Source organism: Mirounga angustirostris, unplaced genomic scaffold (genome assembly GCF_029215605.1).
Source record: "Mirounga angustirostris isolate CCGP_5_RB_7025 unplaced genomic scaffold, mMirAng1.0.hap1 SCAF_6, whole genome shotgun sequence".
Lineage (NCBI taxonomy): Eukaryota > Metazoa > Chordata > Mammalia > Carnivora > Phocidae > Mirounga > Mirounga angustirostris.
The window spans coordinates 33,608,015-33,627,662 of record NW_026991714.1 but is presented as its reverse complement, the minus strand read 5'-3'; the positions used below and the strand labels follow the sequence as shown (position 1 = coordinate 33,627,662).

Here is a 19,648-nt window from a genome sequence, read left to right as displayed (position 1 = left end):
GTGGTAGGAGCTAGGTTTGAACACAGAAATGGGCTGCTGTCCCCCTTGGGGTATGGAACGCAGAATGTCCTTCTGGATGCCCTGTGTCACCCATGGCCCCCCAGGACTTCTCGGGGGCATGGGGTGATGCCCTTCTTTCCCTCTTACGCTCTCTGGGTTTTGAGAGGAAGTTTCTGATGGGAAAGACATGACAATTGTAAGAGTGAGGAAGGGTGGGGTGGGGGGCGCCCAGTTGGGAGGTGGTTGACAGTTCATTCCCCTTGTCACTGGCTTCCCTTTCCCTGGGTGGGTTGATAATATTTTTGGACTCCCTTTTATCCTAAGGCTGCCATTTTGGAGGCATTTCTGCTGGTCTCTGACATGGTGGCGTTGGTTTTTCTGGTCCTGCTGTGCCAGTTCCGCAGAGTGGGCGGGGGGCGGGGGCTATGACGGAGGAGGGGAAGGGGGGGCAAAAGCGCAGCAGAGGCGGGTACGGTGGCAGCTGCCGCAGTGAAGGTGGCCCCAGGGGCAGGACCGCCCAGTCCCACCCTCGGACACAGCCTTGGGTGGGGGTTCCACCGCCTGGGGTGTGGGCTTGGCCAGAAGGTGGGCGTTGCTAACAGAAGGCCTGGGTCTCCCATGCCTTCCTCGGCTCGAGGCTTAAAGCAGTCCAGAGAAAAAGCTTGAGTTTTTCGGGGGGAGAGTGAAGGCAGAGACACGGCTGCTCATCTGAGATGTGTCGGACCTGTGGTTTGTGTTCCCCAAATAGGCTCTGTCTCCGGCAGTCTCTCTATGGGGATGGAGGGGGGGGTGGGGTCCAAGGCAGATTTGTTCGATGGCCCTCCCTTTTTATTGTTTTTATTCTCTGCTCCTCGTCATGCCCCCTGCCAGTGCCATGGTTCCAGCTGTAGTCCTCCAGTGAGGCTCCCTGCTGCCCGTCCCTCTCCTCTCCAGGCCCTTCTGCGTGCAGCGGCCATCTTGTCTTTTCTTGCTTAGAGATTTAAAATGGTTTCTCATCGTTTCCAGAGTAAAATCCCTTCCCTTTAGCACAGTGCCGAAGGCTGGCTATAACCAGCCTTAGCTCTCCTACTCAGTCTGACTTCTCTGCGTTTCCCCAGGTGGACCACGTATTCCAGCAAAACCAGGCAACTTACTTTTTCTTGCTTTTCCGATCTCCCTGTTTGCACCACTGGTATTTTCCATGACTCTTTGGCTCTACCGCACCCACCTGCGGCAGCCCTGCCGTCCTCCGTGGGCCTTTGCGGATCCCCTTCACGAGAAGCAATCCTCGTAACCGCCCCTTGCTCCCTCTGGCCAAAGTCTCATACACTTCATCCTTCTCGGATGCTACTTTGGTTATCTTCTGGCTCTTTGTGTGTGTAAGTCGTAAGTCACCTATTAGATGAAGAGCTCCAAGAAGCCGGGGAACAAAGAAGGAAAACACTTACCTATTTGGTGCCTTCTGTTTACCAGGTACCACGTCAGGCTCTTTCTCGGAGCTTATTTCATGTATTGCTTTACCGCAACGCTGCGAGGAGAATCCCATGGCTGGTAAGTGTTCTGCTCATGATTAGAACCCTTATTCTCCCAAAGCCTTTGCATTTTTTTACCTGTCCGTTCTCAGTGTCTGCAAAATGCCTCTTACAAAGTAGACCCCCAAAACGTGTCTATTTAAGGAATTTTGTATATCCGTGATACTGTATGGGGGTTTGGGTGGCCGACGTTCCTGCGCCCGAGGTCCAGGTCTCTTAGTCATTCTGTGCTACCCTCCCTGTTACCTCATTAACTTTCTCCTCTTCTTTGCGGTCAGGTTCACGCAAGATGATCGCTTTTTTTTTTTTTTGTAGCTGCAATTGGTGGATTAACAAACCTCAGTCATCCTGGTCACCTTCCTCCTAGAGGAGGAGGTGGAGATGGGATGGTTGTAGCACCTTCAGAGCAGAATGAGCTCCAGAACCCAGAATCACTGGAGCTCATAGAAGGCAGGGAGCAGAGCCTCCGTTTGCATCTTGACCCTGCCTCGTCTTGCTGGGTGGTTTCTCTAAGGCTTCGTGATCTCAGTCAGTGACATGGAGCCACCGTAATCTACTACACAGAAATGCCTAATATATTGCTAAGCAGATAGGATCCCTGCAGAAACTGAAGCACCTCCCTTTCCCCTGCCCAGCTGTCTTATCGGGCCCTTAAGAAGGGAACATAGCAGGTGGCTGGAGAAGGAATGGGGGGGAAGGGAGCTTGCGTGCCTTCAGTGATATCGGAAACAGAGGCAGAGGAAGAGGTAACCAGGCAGTACGCACCTGAAGCCTGCGAGGGGACGCCTTTCCCCCACCCGGAGTAAAGACCCCTTTAACGTCTGCGTCAGGGAAACGCCGTGGGAGCGGAGCCGTGAGGCCAGGGCAGGCGGTGGCAGGGTGAGGGTTAACCAGTGGTCCTTCCTGGGAGCCTTGTGATGCCAGCTTAGTTTCCCTTCTTTCTGAACGGCAGTGGTGGCCGCCTGCTTCCTGACGCCGTTGCATCCCGTGGGAGGGGAGTTGGGCACCCTGAAGCCCCTCGTCACCAGTTCTGGGCTGCAGAACAGAGAGTGACGACAGCCCATGAGTCGTCAGCCGACGGCAGTGGGGACCCTGGTGACGGCTGCTTTGTTGTTTTTTTCCTCTTTGGATGATGACTCAGTATGTCGGGAGCTGGGAGATGGAGCGCTCAGCCGAGTGGCCAGGACGTTCTGTCAACATGAAAGCAGCAAAAACAGCTTGTCAGGGCTTGGAGCTGACCCTGGGGCTGGGGTCATTTTCAGGAAGGGCTTGGCAGAGAAGACCACTTCTGGGCATCGGGTGGGGGTGACACCAGGTATCCCAACGGGGCTCCGTGGACTCTTGAATTTTAGAAACCAAACAGAACGCACAGCTGCTTGTGTTATTACTATTACGCGCTTGGCAAACAGAGCCACTTTTCAAGCTCCTCTCACCCGTCCCCAACAAGAGGCATCTTCTCGGGGCCAGAAAACCCTCTGGGATTTCTCACCGTGGCCTGTTGCCTTGGATGGGTGAGTCCCATGTCGGGTGGGGTGGGCCTGGCAGTCTTTGGCGAACCCCGGCATTCCGGGGCCCTGGGAGTGAGTGCCCATCATGGGGATGTGGCATCTCAGGTGTCCTCTTCTGGCATCATGTGAAAATGGTGCGTCCACCCCACCAGCCTCGAGCTGAAGGCCAGCTCTTGGGCAGCCTGATTGAGCCTCCCCTTCCCTTATTGCCCAACTTCTCTTCTCCCCGTTCATCTTCCTCCGTTCCTTCTCAGGAGAAACGGTGGGCCTCGCGTCCTTGACCGTTGCGCATGTATGTATGCGTCATCATGGCGGCTCCGGATTCTAGGCTTTTCTTGAAGCTGCAGCATTGCGCCACGTGCGCGTGACCTTCCCCCCTTGCCCCGCCCGCCCGGCCCCGCCCAACCAGGCCCAGCCGGGCCCAGCCGTGCCTTCTCGGGAGCAGGAGAGACCTGGACCGCCATCGCCACCAAATCGCAGGCAAGCCATTCTCCTCAGCACCTGGCTTCCCTTCTCTCCTGCTCTCTCTCCCTCGGCCATGGCTGAGCACAGAGAAGCAAACAACCTGTGGGTGGGGACTGAGGGACGGCCCGGCCTGGGACCACCCGACCTCCGTACCCCTTGTGCCAGTTTTCGGGCTCGTGCTTTCCTATAGATGATGCTTAGCGCTGGCATTTGTCACTGAGCACCTCCTCCTCTCCCCAAGCACCTCCCGGCATGACTCCTTTGGGATCTTTACGGGGAGTGGTTCTGGGGCCTTGGGAACCAGAGGGAGCAGGGGGACCTGGCCGAGGTCACAGTGGAGAGGAGCGCAGGGCAAAGGACAGGAACCAGCTGTCCCTGCCCAGAGCGCAGAGGCAGCCCCAGCCCCTTTGAGTCATGTCTTTTTGAGCCTGAATAAGAGCAACTTGACCTAAAAAAAATTGTATGTATGTGGATGTTAGATCCTTTGTGTCTTTGTCCAGAAGCTGTGCGTATGATGAGGGCCCAGATCCTGTACTTCAGAGAGCTCTGTTGTCTCTCAGATTTGTTTTCCAAAAGAGGTGGTAGGCCCTCCTTGATGAGGCCCAGTGCCCACTGGGCCTGGCCTTCCTTCAGGACAAGGGGCCCAGCCTTGTCTTGTTTCTGCCATTGGCGGGTGAGCAGCAGTTGAGGGCCTTGGTCCCAGGGCCACATATTAGCCCCAATCGAGACCCTCATCGGGGCCTGCGCAATTCATTGCTTGGTTGGTTGGCCCTGAGAGCCGAGCCTCCTGTCTTTTTTTCGCTTCTTCCCCACAGAGAACTCAGAGGAGTTGAGCTCCGTCAGTAGGTGACAGCGTCATGGAGACTCAGGCGGCCAAGCTGAGGACGGAGCTGGTGTGCAGAAGACAGCCATCATGTGGCCGAATAGAATGGCCCGTTTGCATTTATTTGGAACAAAAAAAAGGAGATGCGTGTCAGCCTGGCTCTCTGCAGTAAGTATTCATCTGACTTCTCTTATTCCTTCAAACATCGGGAGCGATAGATGTTTATTGAACCCGCCCAGCGGCTGTGCCTTCCCCTTCCTTTCCCTGCAGACCCCTGCCCCTGGTCCTCCATCAGAGAGGACGAGATCAGTTTCCTAGTGCTGGTGGAGAGCTGCGGAGAGGCTAGATCTCGGCGTTTCACCCCCGCACGTCACCCTCACATTCAGGAGAAGTCGATTTTCCCTAAAATGGAGCCAAAAGCCCATGTCCCTCAGTGCAGTGTTATTAATGGGCCGACAGGAAGGGCCTGCTTGCCCTCACTGCCCCCAGCAGGAAGGTGAGGCTCTCAGCTGGCTGGCTGGGGGAGGACGATCCTTGCCAGCATCTAGTGTGGTTCTCTGCCAAGTTCTAGCTCCAAATCTCTAGGCCGCTAGGAACCTAGGCTATATATAGCATTGTGCTAAGCAGTTCTTATCGGACATGTCTGCCCTCCCCTGCAGGAGAGGAGCCCTTCTCCCAGGGAACCGGAACCTTGAGAGTGTGAGCCACCATCTCCAGGGGGCCTTCCATTCCAGGAAGGGCTGTGTGTCTGTGTCTGGTTCCGGAATGCCAAGTTTTCTTTCCTTTTCCTTCTTTCAGACGCTGATAGATTGGAAGGTCTGATGTGGGATGAGGGCCAGGAGGGGCTGATGGTTCTCCATGGATCTGGGGGCTTGGAGGAGGACAGGCTAGAGGCTGGAAATGTGGCCGGCGGCACGGCGTGCCTTGTGTCACCCACCAGCCTCCCGCGTGTCTTCTTGGTTTCCTGTTTGCCTTGCTTTGCTCATGGATGTCTTCTGACCTCTTGCGCTTCTTCTGGACCTCTTGTCTTCCCTGCCCTCCTCTACCTCTTCCTCCTCCTTCCTTTGATTTTTGTTCGGCTCTGTGACGGCCGCGGTGCTGAGGGCATCCGGGAACTGTCTGCTCTCCGCCCTCACCGGCCGTCGGGGTTTCGGGGAAATCTGCCTTTAGTCAGCTGTCCTCGGGGGGAGTTGGGTGGTGACTGTGCATGTCGTGCTGGGTGGTAGAGGGCAGAACGGGCTGGATATTTGCCTCCTCCTCCCCTCGTAGGTGCTGTGCAGCCACCAGGGTCTGTGGTTCTGTGACCCTGAGTGCCGACCGATGGGGACACGATCCAGTCTTGTCAGTGAATCATCTTCAGGCTGCTTATTGGAAACCAGATGGTGAGAGAAAATGGGGTGTAACCCATGCCTCCCAGGTGAGTCAGGTTTGGGCCCCCTCTTCTGGCCTTCCCCTAGCCCCCTTCCCTTCTCGTGGCAACCGTTTTCCTTAGTAGGGAATCCTCAAACATCTCCATTCAGAATCTCCCAAACAATGCCCTCTTCTTTCCATTCTCCCACTCCTGGCTTTTCTGTGAATGGGGTTAGTAACCAGCAAGGGCCTGGGGGCAGGGCCAGCCCAAGTGATCCACCGGCTTGTGGGAGATGGCTGGGATGCGTTGCTGGGTGTGGCAGTCGGCGGAGCAGTTGGGCCTCCCACGGTGACTGGTCTGGAACTCTCCTTGGCCCCCAACATCCAGCGTGAGGGTCTGGGTTAGAGCCCCTTAGGTGCCACACGGGCCTGCGGGCGTTCCTTTCCTTGTGTATCCCAGTGGATGTTCGCTCTTACTCTAGATACCTTTAGACTCGCTGGAGTTTAGAGTATGGACTCGGTGGTGGACTTCAGGGCTCTTGCTCTACTTGGGGCGGGGGGTTGTTCTGGGTTTTTTTTTGTTTGTTTGAGTGAATCCTTCTCTTCCTCTAGGCCCTCATTGCCTTCACCTTAAAAAAAAAAAATTCTGGGCCTAGTAAGCATTGCCAAGCATCTCTAGGCAGTTGACGTAGAAATCTTTTTTCTCTGCCTCACTTGATGCTGGTCACAGTAATAGCAACAGTGATTTAAAATGATGGTGGTCGGCAGAACTGGGGAGATCTGTCGCATTCTAGAGACAACTCAGGAAGCAGACGGTAGGCACTTGCCATGCTCCCTACCGGGAAATCTCTCCTATGGAATGCATTCCTGTAATGTTCTGGGCGAGCAGGGTCAGGTTGGAATTAGCCGACAGCAGATTTGTCTGGGGTCTCGAGATCAAAGAGATGGTGCTGGGCAGTTTTATGATGGCGCTTGGCTAATTTCCAGAGGCACCCGTGGGATCCCACCTCTGCTGCTTGTCTCATGAATGTCTCCCCACCCCCTTCCCACCGCTGTCCGGGAAGGACTGGTGAATTCTGCCTGTCGGTGTTTGATCTTCTCTTCTCTCCATCTGAGATGTGTTTCTGAATTGGCTGTGAGCAGCCTGAGGTCCTCACCGAGTGAGGCATCCAGGGCTGTTGGGAAGAGTCCAGTGTCTCTGTTGGGAAGAGGCCAGTGTCTCTTCCCTAAAGGAATTTGACAAGTCTCAGCCCCTCCAGTAGTGAGGTAGGGAGGATGGCTAGGGGTATGGGACCTGGAACACGAATAAAGAGGAGAGATCAGCTTTGGTGCAGCTGGGGAGATGAGGAGGAGCCGGCCAAGTCCCTCAAGATGTGTCGGCTAGAGTCTGTCCAGCGCCGGCTGCAGGGCTGGGGCCAGATGGGGCCGCAGCCATGCTCGGGAGCCCTCTGCTGCTGTATGTGCGGTGCAGCCCTGGGCCTGGCTTGGGGTCATGGCCGCTCCTATTCACAGCCCTGCCCTGCCCTTGGCGGCATTGAGATAACCAGAGTGGGAAGCAAAGGGAAAGTTGGTTTGGCTCCCTGTGACGCAGTTTTCTCTGGGGCCTCTGGTATTTCCAGAATTGGGGGTGGACGCTTCCCCGTTGATTTTCCTATTTTCGTTCCTCATTTAGTTCTTTCCTCCCTGCTTACCAGCGTGGCTTCCATTGACCTGACACGGGCATTATGTGTCACAAGCCAAACCAGGAGAACAGTTGGCATCCCCTGAGAGGGGGACCAGGCTTATCTGGCACTTGGTTCTCAACCTCTGCAGCCCTGCAGTCTGGGAGCCAGGAGGCAGTGTGGGGCCTTTCCGTCTGGGGTCCAGCAGAGGTGAACAGAGCTGGTGGCCCTGGAGCCGTGGTGGTGTGGCTTGGCCAGGAGGCGTTGGGGAGGGGCCCTGCCAAGGGACCTGATTGGTCAGCACCTTCTCTGTTCCACTGGATCCTGGTCTGGTCAGGGCTGTGAGTTGTTTAATGCATATCTTGGCTCTGTCCCCTGGCACAAGGGCCTCTGAAGCTGCAGCCCCGGCTTTAGAGAGGATGTGTACCTCGTGCTGGTCACTGTTTTGGGCACGTTGCCTCCCTGTGAGATATGTGCGAGATACTGCCTTTTCCACTAGCCGGCTGTCCGTGGGAGGCCCTCATTTTGCTTTGCTTTTCTGGGCCTTGGAGTGTCTGTGAAGAAAGCAGAGGCTGGGTTTGGTTTCTTGCTGCCTCCTTCTTCAGGAGCTGCTCATAAGCTGATAAAGCCAGAGAACACCTCCAGGCCCCAAGGTCTGAGCAGACCTGATGCAGCAGTGTAGAGCCTGGGCAGGAAGGAGTGGGGGCCTGGGGATGGTTGTGCACCGTCTGACCACAGGATCGAGGCCAGGAGGTCGAGGGTGGGGAGGATGTGTCTCGTGTTCAACCAGCGTGGCCTGCTGCGGCCTGGAAGGGGCTGTGTGTGCGCGGACCCCAGCTCAGGGTCCGTAATGAGGCATGAGGGTGTGAGACGGGCATCAGGTTCTCGGTCCCAGCGCACCGTTCCAGGGAAGGGAAACTGACCTTTGTTAAGGGTCTCCCTTTGCTTATCTGATTTCATCCTCAGAGCAGCTGCATGAAGTAGGTGTGACTTCCCTTCTCCGGTTAGAGAAACGGTCCATACTAAGTCACTTCACCAAGCTCACACACTTGGCCAGTGGGATAGCCGAGATTTAAACCCGGGCACTTCTGATTCCAAAGCCTGGACTTTTTCTTCACCCTCTTGGGCCGAAGTCAGACATTTTGGGGAGCTAAGACCGTCCGAGATTAGGCAGCCGGCAGAACGGATGGTAACTGAGTGAAAGGCCAGGTATCTTGGGGACCGTGGCGGTCGGCGGGGACGGCTGTGCCACTTCCCTCTCTGGGGAGGCCGGGCAGATGCAGATGGCCCTTGGTGCCTGAGAACAGGCAGGGCTGAGCGTGGCAAATACAGCCCTTCTCCAAACCCCCATTCAGCCCCTCAGTCTGCCAGGGATTGTACGAGGTGCCAGGGATGCAGGGCTCAACAAAACCGAGTTTCTGCTCTCGTGAGGTGTACTTTCTGGCATGGGGAGAGGTCACTCATGATGATGACAAAGGGAATTGGGAAATAGGTAAAGTAGACTTAGCTGGAAAGGGGGACACCCACACACATAAGAAGGACCCAGGGACCCAAGGAGGGAATTTGAGACTGGGGAAGCCATACTCATAGAGCCCCCAGAGTTCACAGTGATAGAGTTGCTAACCCCTCTCTTCTCCTAAGAGCTAGAAACTCACCCAAGGCCCCCACAGCTTACAAGAACTTGCAGTGAGTCAGGGATCAAGCTGACGGTAGACATCAAACCTCTGGTCACCAGCAGATGAAGGTGTTTCCGTCAGCTGCCCTCCCCAGGTACCAGCTGGCGTCTCTGCCTCAGCCTCGTCACTGTGCCCCTCTCTCGTCCACACAGACAGGGGAACACTTGGCTTAAGTCTTCACCAAGTCACTGGTCAAGTCGGTGCCTGCCGGAGGCGGAAGTCAGCTTAGCCTCTCCTGCCCGAGCATGGGGTTCCAACATCCTCGCGACAGAGAAGGGACAGGGGGCAGGAGAGGGAGGAGAAGTCCCCGTGTGCTAGAGGCTTGGATGAGTTGGGTGTCTTGCAAGGCTGAGGCAGGTTGGTGGCTGGAGGTGTTTCCGGTGTGTGGAGGGGATGTTTCCAGTGTGTGTGGCTGCTGGGCTCAGGACTTCTTTACCGGGTAGAAGCAGGGCTCGTGGTGAGTCTAGCCACGTGATTCTTCCTTCTTTGGTCCCGTAGTCAAAGCCTGGCCCACCTGGACCTCAGAGACTGCCACCTGCTGCTAGGGGGCGGGGGGGCTAATGTCGCACAAGGATGAGGTCTGCCTCTTGGGGTGTGGTTGTGGGGGCTCAGGGAAAGTGGGCCTTATGTGGCATGGTGGAGAAGACTTAGCAGACCCGCATTCTGGCCCCGGCTTCCTTGGTAAAATCTTACTCACTTTACCTCTTTGGGACTTAGTTTCATTGTTTATATAATGAGGGAGTTGAACCAGAATCTTTCTGAAGGTGCCTGCCAACTCTGACCTGGGGCTCCCTGGGTGTTCATGGAGGTATTTCTTTGGCAGAAGACTGAGAACAGCTACAGTCCTGTTTTCTGAAGAGATGTTGTCACCATCAATGAGGGCAGGTGGATGGAGACAGTTTTCCAGGGACCCCCCGGTTGCAAGCGGGAAGGGGCCAGAGATTGCATGAAGGTGGCTGATGAAGGTCATCCAGGTGACCGAGGATGTGAACTCTAGCTCCCACCCAGGGGCTTGTTTGGAGACAGGCTGTGTGGGAGCTGCCAGGGGACTGTCTGTTCCACAGGGCCTGACTTGAGATGCCACCGTGCTCTAGGGAAGAAGTTCTGTCCTTTCTGGCCCTACATCCTGGAGAGAACATAGGACTGCAGGTCAGGTATCCCAGCCTTCCCTGTTTAGGTTCTGTGCCCCTTGCTGTGAGGAAGTTTTCCTTTATATTTATCCATTTTTTCTCATGTGGTTGTTGAAGTCCTTCTATTTAAAAAAAAAAGGGGGGGTGAAAAAGATGGGCGAAAAGAAAAAAAAAATCTCCAAGCCACCCATTCCATCTTGGCTTTTTAGTCTTGAGTCGTTCTTTAAAAGGTAGCAAAAATAAAGCACATGCAGCAAGCCCAAGGTCCCAGACCCTCAGAGGCCAGTCTGGGGCTGTGGTGGCCTCCTTCCCCAGGGGCCAGCACTCCTCCAAGGCTGCGCGGGGCCAGGGGGGGCGGTATCTGGGGCCACAGCACCCGCCGCACAATCCGCCAAACAGAATGCCGAGTTTTAAAATTAGCATTTCTTCAAGACACTTTCCGCGTGCCACTTTGCTGCACTCTTACCTGGGCCTCATAGCTGTGAGCCCACCCCCTCTTGCCCCCAGAGTGATGTGGCAGATAGGGCTTTGGGCCAGAATTCAGGCAGGAGCCCAAGTGATTGGTGACCAACATCTTGTGCATGCCACACAATGTTCTGCAGCTCTTTTCAGATTTGCTAGCTCATTTGATCCTCACAGTGCCTGCGAGGGTAGGTGGTGGGTCCCCACAGTCGTTGAAACTGACTCACGGACAGCCTTGCCAAGATCCACTTGCTTGTACTTGCTGAGTTGCGGTCACCCACCCAGGTCCCCCAACTCCAGATATCATTTCTTTGGGTTTTAGTTGTTGTTCAACTGACCAGTGGGGCAGGGCAGGGACAGGGAGCGGGTCTTGGGCAGCTGACTTTATCTCTGTAGGTCGCAGATCTCTTTTCTACACACTGAATGGGGAAGGGAGCTTCAGAAGGTCCAGGTTCTCCTATTCTCACATGCTTTCGGCTTCTTGGAGCTCTTATGAAACCTGGCCTGCACTCCTTGGCCAGGAAGCCAGCCATTCACCATGTGTTTCTGGTGAGACTTCCTACATTTGGAAGCTTCTGGAATTATGCAGTGCTTCTCAACCATTCCGACACATATGTAGGGCACTTCGTGCATGTACATATAGTCCTGTTTCTACCAAGTAGCTACTTAGAAGTGAGGCTTCCTTGTGGGATCTGTGAGATTTTTTTCCCAGCAGATTGATAAGGTAGGCCCAGAGCTTTGCCTAGCATGTGTGTTGTGTGGATGTTACCTATTTGCTGGCTCATTAACGTATAGCCACCCCACCCCACCCCCCGGAAGAACTGGCTAACGGGCAGTGCGAGATATTGGAAGCGCTGGCTTCAGCTCTGGATATTGCTTCCTGATAGAGTTGAAAAAGTAGGCCTTTCCCATGGAGAGGAAGATAAGTCAGAGAACGCCTAGGCGTCAGTGTTCCCCGGATCCTGAGTGTAAGCCCACTCTTTATGAGGAGGGTCAAGGCACAGCTCAGACTGCACATTGTCTTGTCCGTGCGGCCCTCTGAGTGGCCTTTATTCAGAGAGACCCAGAGCCTGTATGAAGGGGCATAGAATGTTCGTCTTTATTTAGAGCACACTAACACATGTTGGTTTAGGCTCTCCCAGGGCATGGATCTTGAAGGTTTGGGGTTGGACAGAGTGGCAGCATACGTATGTCTGTCTGTCTGTATTCCCCGGTTGCAGGCTTGGCTCACAGAGAAGCCCTGTCATGGGGAATCCACAGGGCAGTTGTTTTGCTGGACAAAGCTTTTGATGACTTTTGTGTGAAGATTTGTCATATGGCACCCAGATCTTTGTTTTCCCGGAGGATGGGAAGGAGGATGGCAGAACCCAAAGCTGGGAGATGATTTAGGCCAGACTTCAGGGAGAACTGTGGTGGCCCTTTGCTGAGGGCTCCCAGAGAAACACAGAGCCTCTTTATCTGACAAGAGGGACTGGATGTCCCTGACAAGGTCCCTCCCATCCCGAGTCTGTGGGACTCTGAGACCGTCCCTGGAACAGCACGAGCTTTGGGTGCCAGGACCTAAAGCGGGCTCTGTCTTTTCTTTCTGCCTCGGAGGCAAGCCTGACCTGGGTGGGGGCACAGGAGCATCGGGCCTGGAGCTCTAGCCTTGTTTCCTCGTGCAGAGAGAACTTCTGGAACTGACTCTCTAGGATTGATAGTATTTGTAAATAAAAAAGAGGAGAAAGCGACGTTGTCCCCCATCGCTGTCCGGAAAGAGCCCTGAGCTGCTCTAATCCTGTATTTGAATCACCACCATCACCCACCCATTCTGATGCCCCCTAGCCCTACGGAGCTCCGAGAGGCCCTGGAGATGTGAAGGAGGTGGTGGCTGAGCCAGGAGGCAGGGACAGACGGGGTTGTCTGGGAAGAGGTTCGGAGATGGAAGAGGACTATCTCAGGGCAGGTCCACAGCTCTGGGACCCCTGGCACTGCCTGCTGTACCAAAGGCACGTGTGTGCTCCCATGGGCATACTATTCATTGGGAACCCCAGAGTCTGAAATAAACCGGTTAATGGCTGAATGAGGGTTGCTTTCACGTGGAGAGTCATATATCCTTTGTGTTGTTGTTCCTTTCTGCAGATGTAGCGTCTGAAGGCCTGACAGGTTGGGGACCTTACCCTGGGCCCTCCCGTCTGTAAGGTTGTGCTTATTTTGTGGTGCTTTTCTGTCCCCTCTCTTTTCTCTTTCCCACTCTCACACAGTCCTTAGGAACACGTGACTATTTGTCCACGCACTTGTGTTCCTATCTCCTTGGGGTACCGTTCTTCCAGGGTCTCTGACATCATTGAACGTATTACTTTTATTTCAAATGTGAACAGACCACAGGCTCACTGCAGAGCAGAGGCCCCCAGAAACCGCCTCTCCACCTCATCCTCGAGCGGGTCATCCAGAGCCCCGGGGAGAGGAGATCAAGGGTATCTCTGCTGGGCCCAGCTCGGCCCCACATCATGTCACCTATTGGGGGTAGGGGTGGCTCAGGCATGAATCCCCCACCCCCAGCACTATTAGTGCTTTCTTTTTTTCAGCTTGAACCCCGAGTAGTGGCCTTGAAGGTCTGAGACCACATGTCACCCTGCTAGGTGAGGATGACAGAGAGGGACAGGGACAGAGGGGACGGGAGTCCGTGCTCCTGGCCACTGGCCTCTCTCCAAGACAGGTGAACTCTGTGTCCAGAGAGGAACTCATTTAATCTTTTGGCCCTAATGAAAGTTGTTTGTGTTTTCTCTCCCTCGCTCTTCTCCCTCCTCTCTCTCCCTCAACGCCCCCGCCTCCACCCTCCAGCCTCCAAAAGAATTTAATCTGCTGGACAACAAACAATACTGTTATAAAACTTTGAAAACAAGAGGGTGAGGCCTCCCTGACAAGGAGAAGGGCATGCCGGGTAACAGCTGGCGGAGCCTGCCAGGCCCAGGACGGAGCCGGGCGAGGGCCCAGTTGGCCGGGTACCTGGGCGCCTGCCCCTGCCCAGCCCACCAGCCGAGCCATCCCCAGTCCAGAGGGGAAGGAACCGAAACAAAAGCAGGGGCAGAGAAGCTCCCGAAAAGGGGAAGTTGTATGTGTTCCCCTCTCTCTGATCTGATGGGAGTGTGCTAGACTGTGAAACTTCCTCTCCCCCTCCCCCCACCTTCCTCCCCCTTTATCCTCCCTCTGCCTGCCTCCTCCCACCACTCTCTGTTCCAGGTCCTGAGACTGGCAGGCCAGGCCCCAGTAACAGAACCAGGCAGGCCTAGCCCTTCAGGTGCAGCCCCCAGGCGGCCAGCTGCATGGGAGGCAGGCGGGAAAGGTGCCCCGGGCTGGCTTTGGACTCTGGACATACCCTCTGTGTGCCCAGCCTTCCCGCCCCCGACTAGGAAAGTGGAACCATGTCATGGGCTGTGCCCCGGTCTGCGTGCTTCACCAGCTGCGTGCCCCCATATCGGGGAGAGCCACCACTCGGGGCTTCGTCGGTCTGCCCCCAGCATGCTGGTGCCTGTGGGGGCCCTGCTGTCCCTCCAGCAGGAGCGGGGGCTGAGCTGTGGTGCCCCCGAGCCTCAGAGACATGCTTCCCGCGGCAGGCAGACACAGGGTCCTGTGAGTGGGGGCCCTGGTGGGGTACTGCATCTGCTAGGTACTCTTGGTCATTGAAGGAGTGGGTGATTCCAGCCTTCCCGGTTAGATTTCACCTGAGACTGAAGGTTCACGGCCACATCCGTCTTCACCACACGGAGCATGTGGTTTGGGGAGTGATGAGGGGGAAGGAGCAGTGGTCTGCCTTTGCTTGGAGGTTGTTTGGACCTGTGAACTGGGTGGTGGGCATTGTGATTGTGTAATGGGCTGTGGGCCTGCTCACTTCTCCTCTTGGGGGAGGCAGTTCAGGGCTGGGCCCAACCTCCTCTGCTAGAGCTAAGCCACTCTCTGGGGAAACGGGGGGCCCCCCATGCTCCCATCTCCACTCCGTCACTCATCCTTCTCTGTGCTCCCCCTGTCTCCTGCTGCCCCCCACCCCCATCTCCTGCTGCCCCCCACCCCCGTCTCCTGCTGCCCCCCACACCGCACAGCTTCCCAAGGCATCCCGTCCTCCCAGCCAGGCAGCCATTCCAACCCTGTACTGAATCTGGGAGATTTCCAGATGCTGGTCTTCATCCGTGGTGTCAAGGAAGGGACCGAGAACCGAACTTTGTGGAGAGCGGCTGCCTGGGTAGTTAGGCCTCTGTACGCCTGCCCCAGGGAAAACCAGAGCTGCTAATGCTGGGTCCATGTGAGCGGAGAAGGCTGTGATCTCTCGCCCTGTTACTTCCACAGGCATTCGAGGGGCGCAGTGGGTCTTGAGTATGTTATTCCCACTTCAGGATCCAGCGTCTGGGAAGCGCACTGATCCCTGGATGCTGAGCCCCTTTTGGGGGGGGCGGGATGGGGGGAGGCGAGCGGCCAGGAAAAGAGCCAACTCCATGTTCTCCTCCCCGGCCCCCCATACACATACCCTTCATTTTATCACCCTTTCCTCTGATTCATTAACCACAGCTAGTTGGCACCAGGCCCCACCCTGACAGCTCAAGACAAAATGTCCAGGACACTGTGTCTGGCCTGGGGCCGAGTGACAGGAAGCTGGGCCGGGCCTCTCTGTGTGCACATACAATGGGCTAGGGCCGTCTGGGGGGCAGAACCGTCCCTGTGTTCAAAAAGGTCTTCCCCAGGCCTCTCTCTCCCCAAGGTGACTCTTCCCCCACTTGCCAGGGGCCTCGAAACCAGGTGACAGGGAGACCTCCGAGCCCGGCGCCCCTCCCCCGCGTCAGTCATGTAAGTAGCCGGGACTCAGCACCCAGCCCCGGCGGGAGGGAGAAGCTGCTGCCTCGCGGGAACTTTCCAGCGCTCTGGATCTGAACACGTCGTGGTAGCACAGAACGAGGCGGCAGCATCAGCTTCCTGGGGCTTTGTGTCTCTTGGCTCCATGGGTTTGCTTATGGACCTCATAAACCAGGATTCCTCCTCTCCTCCCCGCTTTCCTCCCATGTTATTTTGTGGGCACCAGGCCTGGCATGGGATTTTTAGGACTTTAAAAGACACAGACAGCATCATTTCTAGAATGCAGTAGAAGCTCTCTTTGCAATCTCCAGACTGCTGTTTAACCCGTGGCCCACGAGTTCTGTCTATTTAACCCTCAGATGTTTTTGTTTGGCCTACACAGAGTTTTTGTTGATTTTTTTTTAAATGTATCTGATTTGCATGCCTTTAGACAAAAAGCCTCTCCAGGTCACTACTCCTGCTGCATGTCGCTGCTTCTATCCTGTTTCCTGTCCCAGCCCTGGAGCATTTGAATGCACTCGACACCAGGCCTCATGAGCCCTCCTTTTTAGAACTGCGGTCCATTCCAGGGAGGTGCAGGCCCCTGCTCTCGGGAGTCTGGGCTGAGCAGGAATTAAAGCCGCTGACTTCTGATTCACTCTGCGGTGGCCTTTCCTCCACCCTCGGTCCCTGCCTAAGGCAGAGGAGGGTCCTAGGCAGGAGGGGGTGGTCGAATGTCTGCAGAGAAATGGATGGGGGCCGCAGTGTGCTTCCCAAACCCTTTTCCCCCTCCCAGAGCTGACATACCCACCCCTCTGGCTGGCCGGTTTTCCTTCCCGGACAGCCCACCGAGCCCTTCCCACTGGCCAGTTTGCCTGGGGCCATTAGGCCAGGCAGGGAGGATCACACCATCCGCTTTTGACGGCCTAGCCCTCACAGGCTGGGGCTTCTCCGGGCTGCCTTCTTACAGATGGAGGTGGCCATCGAGCTGCGTGCCAGGGAGCGCAGGCCCCTTCCAGCCCCCATCCAGCCCCCTAGCTACATCCAGCTGGGGAACAAGAACACCAGCTGGCTTCAGGTAAGTGAGCCATTGCTTGGCAGACTTCGTGAGAGAAGCCTGGTTCTTTTGGGAGGGCTGAGACCTGCATAGACTCTTGTATCCAGTGGGGTTGTAGGGGCAAAAGGTCTTGGTACTAGGATTACTTTCTTCCCCTCTTCTTGTGTTAGAGTGTTTATGGTACTGTGTTAAGAATGATGTCTCTCTTCCTCCAGAGAACTGAGTATGGTAGAACTCAGGTGCTGGGAGCCCGAGCTCTGGGTCATGGCCATTAGTTCCCTCAGTGATGGTTGCTCCTCTGCAATGCCCCCCGCCCCCCCGAACTCTGGGCTGATGCTCCCTGGGTAGCAAGAGAGACTGTCATTAATCACCCTGATGACCACGTAACGTACGTGCATCCTGAAGGACAAGAACTAGGTGCTGTGACCCAATCCCTGACTCACCTGGGGAAGGCTTCAGGCGACCTGCATTACCTGGGGGAGGGTTGACAGGTGGTAGTTCTGGGAGGGTGGACAGAGAATGTTCCAGAAAGAGGGAGCAGTGTATGCAAAGGCCTGCTGGGGAAGGAAGGGGGCCATCTGGATCACTGAAAGACACTTGTGTGACAACACGTTAGGAAATGTTCTGTGGATACTGGCAGTTGGAAGTTGCTAAGGAGGAAGAGTTCAGCTGGAGTCAAATGCCGAAAAGCTGAGAAGGACCAAATATAGAGCCCCAACCCCCTCTATGAAATGACTATCATTTACTACTTCCTGACCATACAACCCTGGAAGTTACCTGCTTACCGGGGCCCAGCTGTTGACGGCAGGTGTCCTTGATCAGAGCTGCTGCCCTGGCCTCCTGTCAGTGGCTGAGGCTGTGCAAAGGCCCTGGGCTCGGAGCCCAGTGCTGGGGTCAGAATCTGCAGTCCAGCACAGGCATTGTGGGCGGGTCCTCTCCAGCGCCTCCCCCCAACACAGCCATGCTGTGGGTGCGGGAGGACGCAGCAGGCCAGCTCAGAGCACCGGGCCCCCTGCAGAACCAGCTGGGCTCCTGTCTCAACTAAAGTTCAAGCTGTTGTCAGTCACATCCACAGCCATGCAGAAACATTGCCTAGGACTACCTTGCCTCCCCCCGCCCCAACCTTGCTCACAGTTGAGATCAAGAACAGGAGGAGATGATAGACCAGCCATGGAGCAGGCACAGTGGGCCAAGGGGCAGGAACAGAGACTGTGGAGTTAGATCTGGGATCTGCACCGTGTATTAGTCACGTGACCGTGGGCAAGTTACTGAAGCATGTTAAAGAGCAGTTTCTCCTGCAAGCATGGGAATAATCCGTGCTTCCCGGGGCTGACACAATTAAAGAGCACACTTTAGTGTTCAGATTTTATTTCCTCCTCTTTCCTGGAGAAGCGTATGCTGTTATTTCCAAGAGCCACAATATTTACAGGCCTGTGTCTGGAGGCCCACACAGCTGGTAGAAAGCCGCAGAGGTACAGATTCCACTGTCTCTCTTTCCGGGGTTGTGGTATCCCGGGAAAACAGACACGTTTTCTCAGCTTCAGACAACCAAAAACGACCCATTTAGGAGTTGGGAAATCTAATTTGAACACAGGATGCAAATCTTACTTTCAGACAAATTCTGAAAACAACACACAACTCAGTTCTCAGAGGATTATCTACTTAACACGGTTTTAGGACATCACGTTTTTTTGTGTCACGGCCGAGGATAAATAAGATTGCCAATGTTCTGAGCTTTACATAAGGCAGGGAAGGAGGAGCCTGAGCTCTTTCTGAGCAGGGCACATGGAAGGGTTGCCCAGGTCTGGGCGAAACGCCCCTCTGTGTACTGGCTAGAACCTCATGGGCAGATAGGGTGCTTCTTTCCCGACGACGTGAGCTAGGATTGGAAAACACTTCGCGTGCCATGAAATATTTTCTAGAGCAGGGCAGTGCTAATGAAGGTATCAGTGCATTTTAATAATAGCTCTGGGAGACTTGATTTTATCCTATAGCTAATACTCTTATTAGGACCCGTTGTGGAATTAAACAGCATTAACCAGACTTCATGAGTTATGTACCACCACCGGGTGTGTGAAGCCTCAGCCGTGACGTCAGCCAGCCTCGAGCGCCACTGGGGAGCTCTTCGCTGGGCCTTTGTCACGGATGGTGATGTCACATCGCAAGCGGAACCGCAAGAAGACCTCCCTCCCTCCTCGGGGCAGAGCCTGGGTCTTCCAATGACATCTTCCTTCTTTCTTCAATGAGATCCTCTTCTTCTGGAAGCTGGTTTCACATGGTGGCTTAGATTTTTCCATCTTTGTATCTAGCACCATTTGAAATCAGTGTTTTAGGAGTAAGAATTGCAGCACAGCAAAGGGCCACCTGCAGAGGAGCCTCCGCGGGTGGGACGGGCGCCCTCCCCCTGCCCCTGAGCCGGCCCAAGAAAGGAAGACCTTGCAGAGGAGAGTGCACCCTAGCGTACCTGGGCTGTGGAGGGGTGATGGAGCGGGGAGGGTGTGGTGTGTAAAGGGAACTCTGCCTCCGAGCAGGGGCAGAGGGGTGCCAGCTTGTCACAGCCACCAGGGCTCACCTGCCCGTTGGGCCTTCAAGCGCAGAGTTGGGGCCGTGCTCCACGCGGGGCTCGATTGTACCAGGGGAGGGGCGGGGCTGTGTACCCGGAGGACGGCCCCATCCGCGTCAGCACTGCGCCCGCTCTAGACGCCCCGGAACCTTCAGCTGCTGCTGCAGGGCGGCTGGAATCAGACTCGCCACCTGCACGGCCGAGGGCAGGACCCCCAGGAGCGCCACTGGACCCATCTCTTACACAGGCTGACCGATTTCTCCTGGTGTTCAGAGTCTGTTTTTGTCTAGCACCATTTGAAATCGGTTATGATGTAGGGGGACAAGCAGCAGCCTCGAAGCCTCGTGCCAACCGTGGTGAGCAAGCGCCCGTGGTCTCCCGGAGGACGGACGGGCAGAGTGGGGAAGGACGATCTCGCGCTTTTTTCACTAACTTCTTTAACTGCATTTATGATGCCTTATTGCAGAGGTAAGAGAGCACTGAATGTCTTTTCAAAGACAAATGGCCATAATGCATCTGAGGTCCCGGGTTGCATGTTGCTGAAATGCGGCAGCTGCTGTCAGCGGTTGCTGTTGAATCATCTTTCCGTGAAGAGTCTGTTCGTGCTCCTGACCTGAATAAATACTTCACTCTACTCAA

At 55.5% G+C, this 19,648-nt stretch overlaps 2 long non-coding RNA genes across 8 annotated transcripts in view; one reads left to right on the top strand and one right to left on the bottom strand.

Annotated features, from left to right (window-relative positions):
* The window catches only part of LOC135364714 (uncharacterized), a 14,700-nt gene extending 12,290 nt beyond the window's left edge, over positions 1-2,410 (bottom strand). Inside the window, exons 1-2 of the long non-coding RNA XR_010412264.1 lie at positions 2,277-2,410; positions 1,428-1,507 (exon numbers count right to left, since the gene is read on the bottom strand). This is a non-coding gene — a long non-coding RNA (uncharacterized LOC135364714). The remainder of the gene's footprint in view (positions 1-1,427; positions 1,508-2,276) is intronic.
* Positions 1-19,648, top strand: part of LOC123846073 (uncharacterized) — a 22,690-nt gene extending 3,042 nt beyond the window's left edge. For 3 of the 7 annotated variants that reach the window (XR_010412254.1, XR_010412255.1, XR_010412252.1), the window contains 2 exons: positions 1,453-3,499; positions 4,300-19,648. This is a non-coding gene — a long non-coding RNA (uncharacterized LOC123846073). The remainder of the gene's footprint in view (positions 1-1,452; positions 3,500-4,299) is intronic. The other 4 variants (XR_010412256.1, XR_010412258.1, XR_010412253.1 and 1 more) reach the window with 3 other exon arrangements.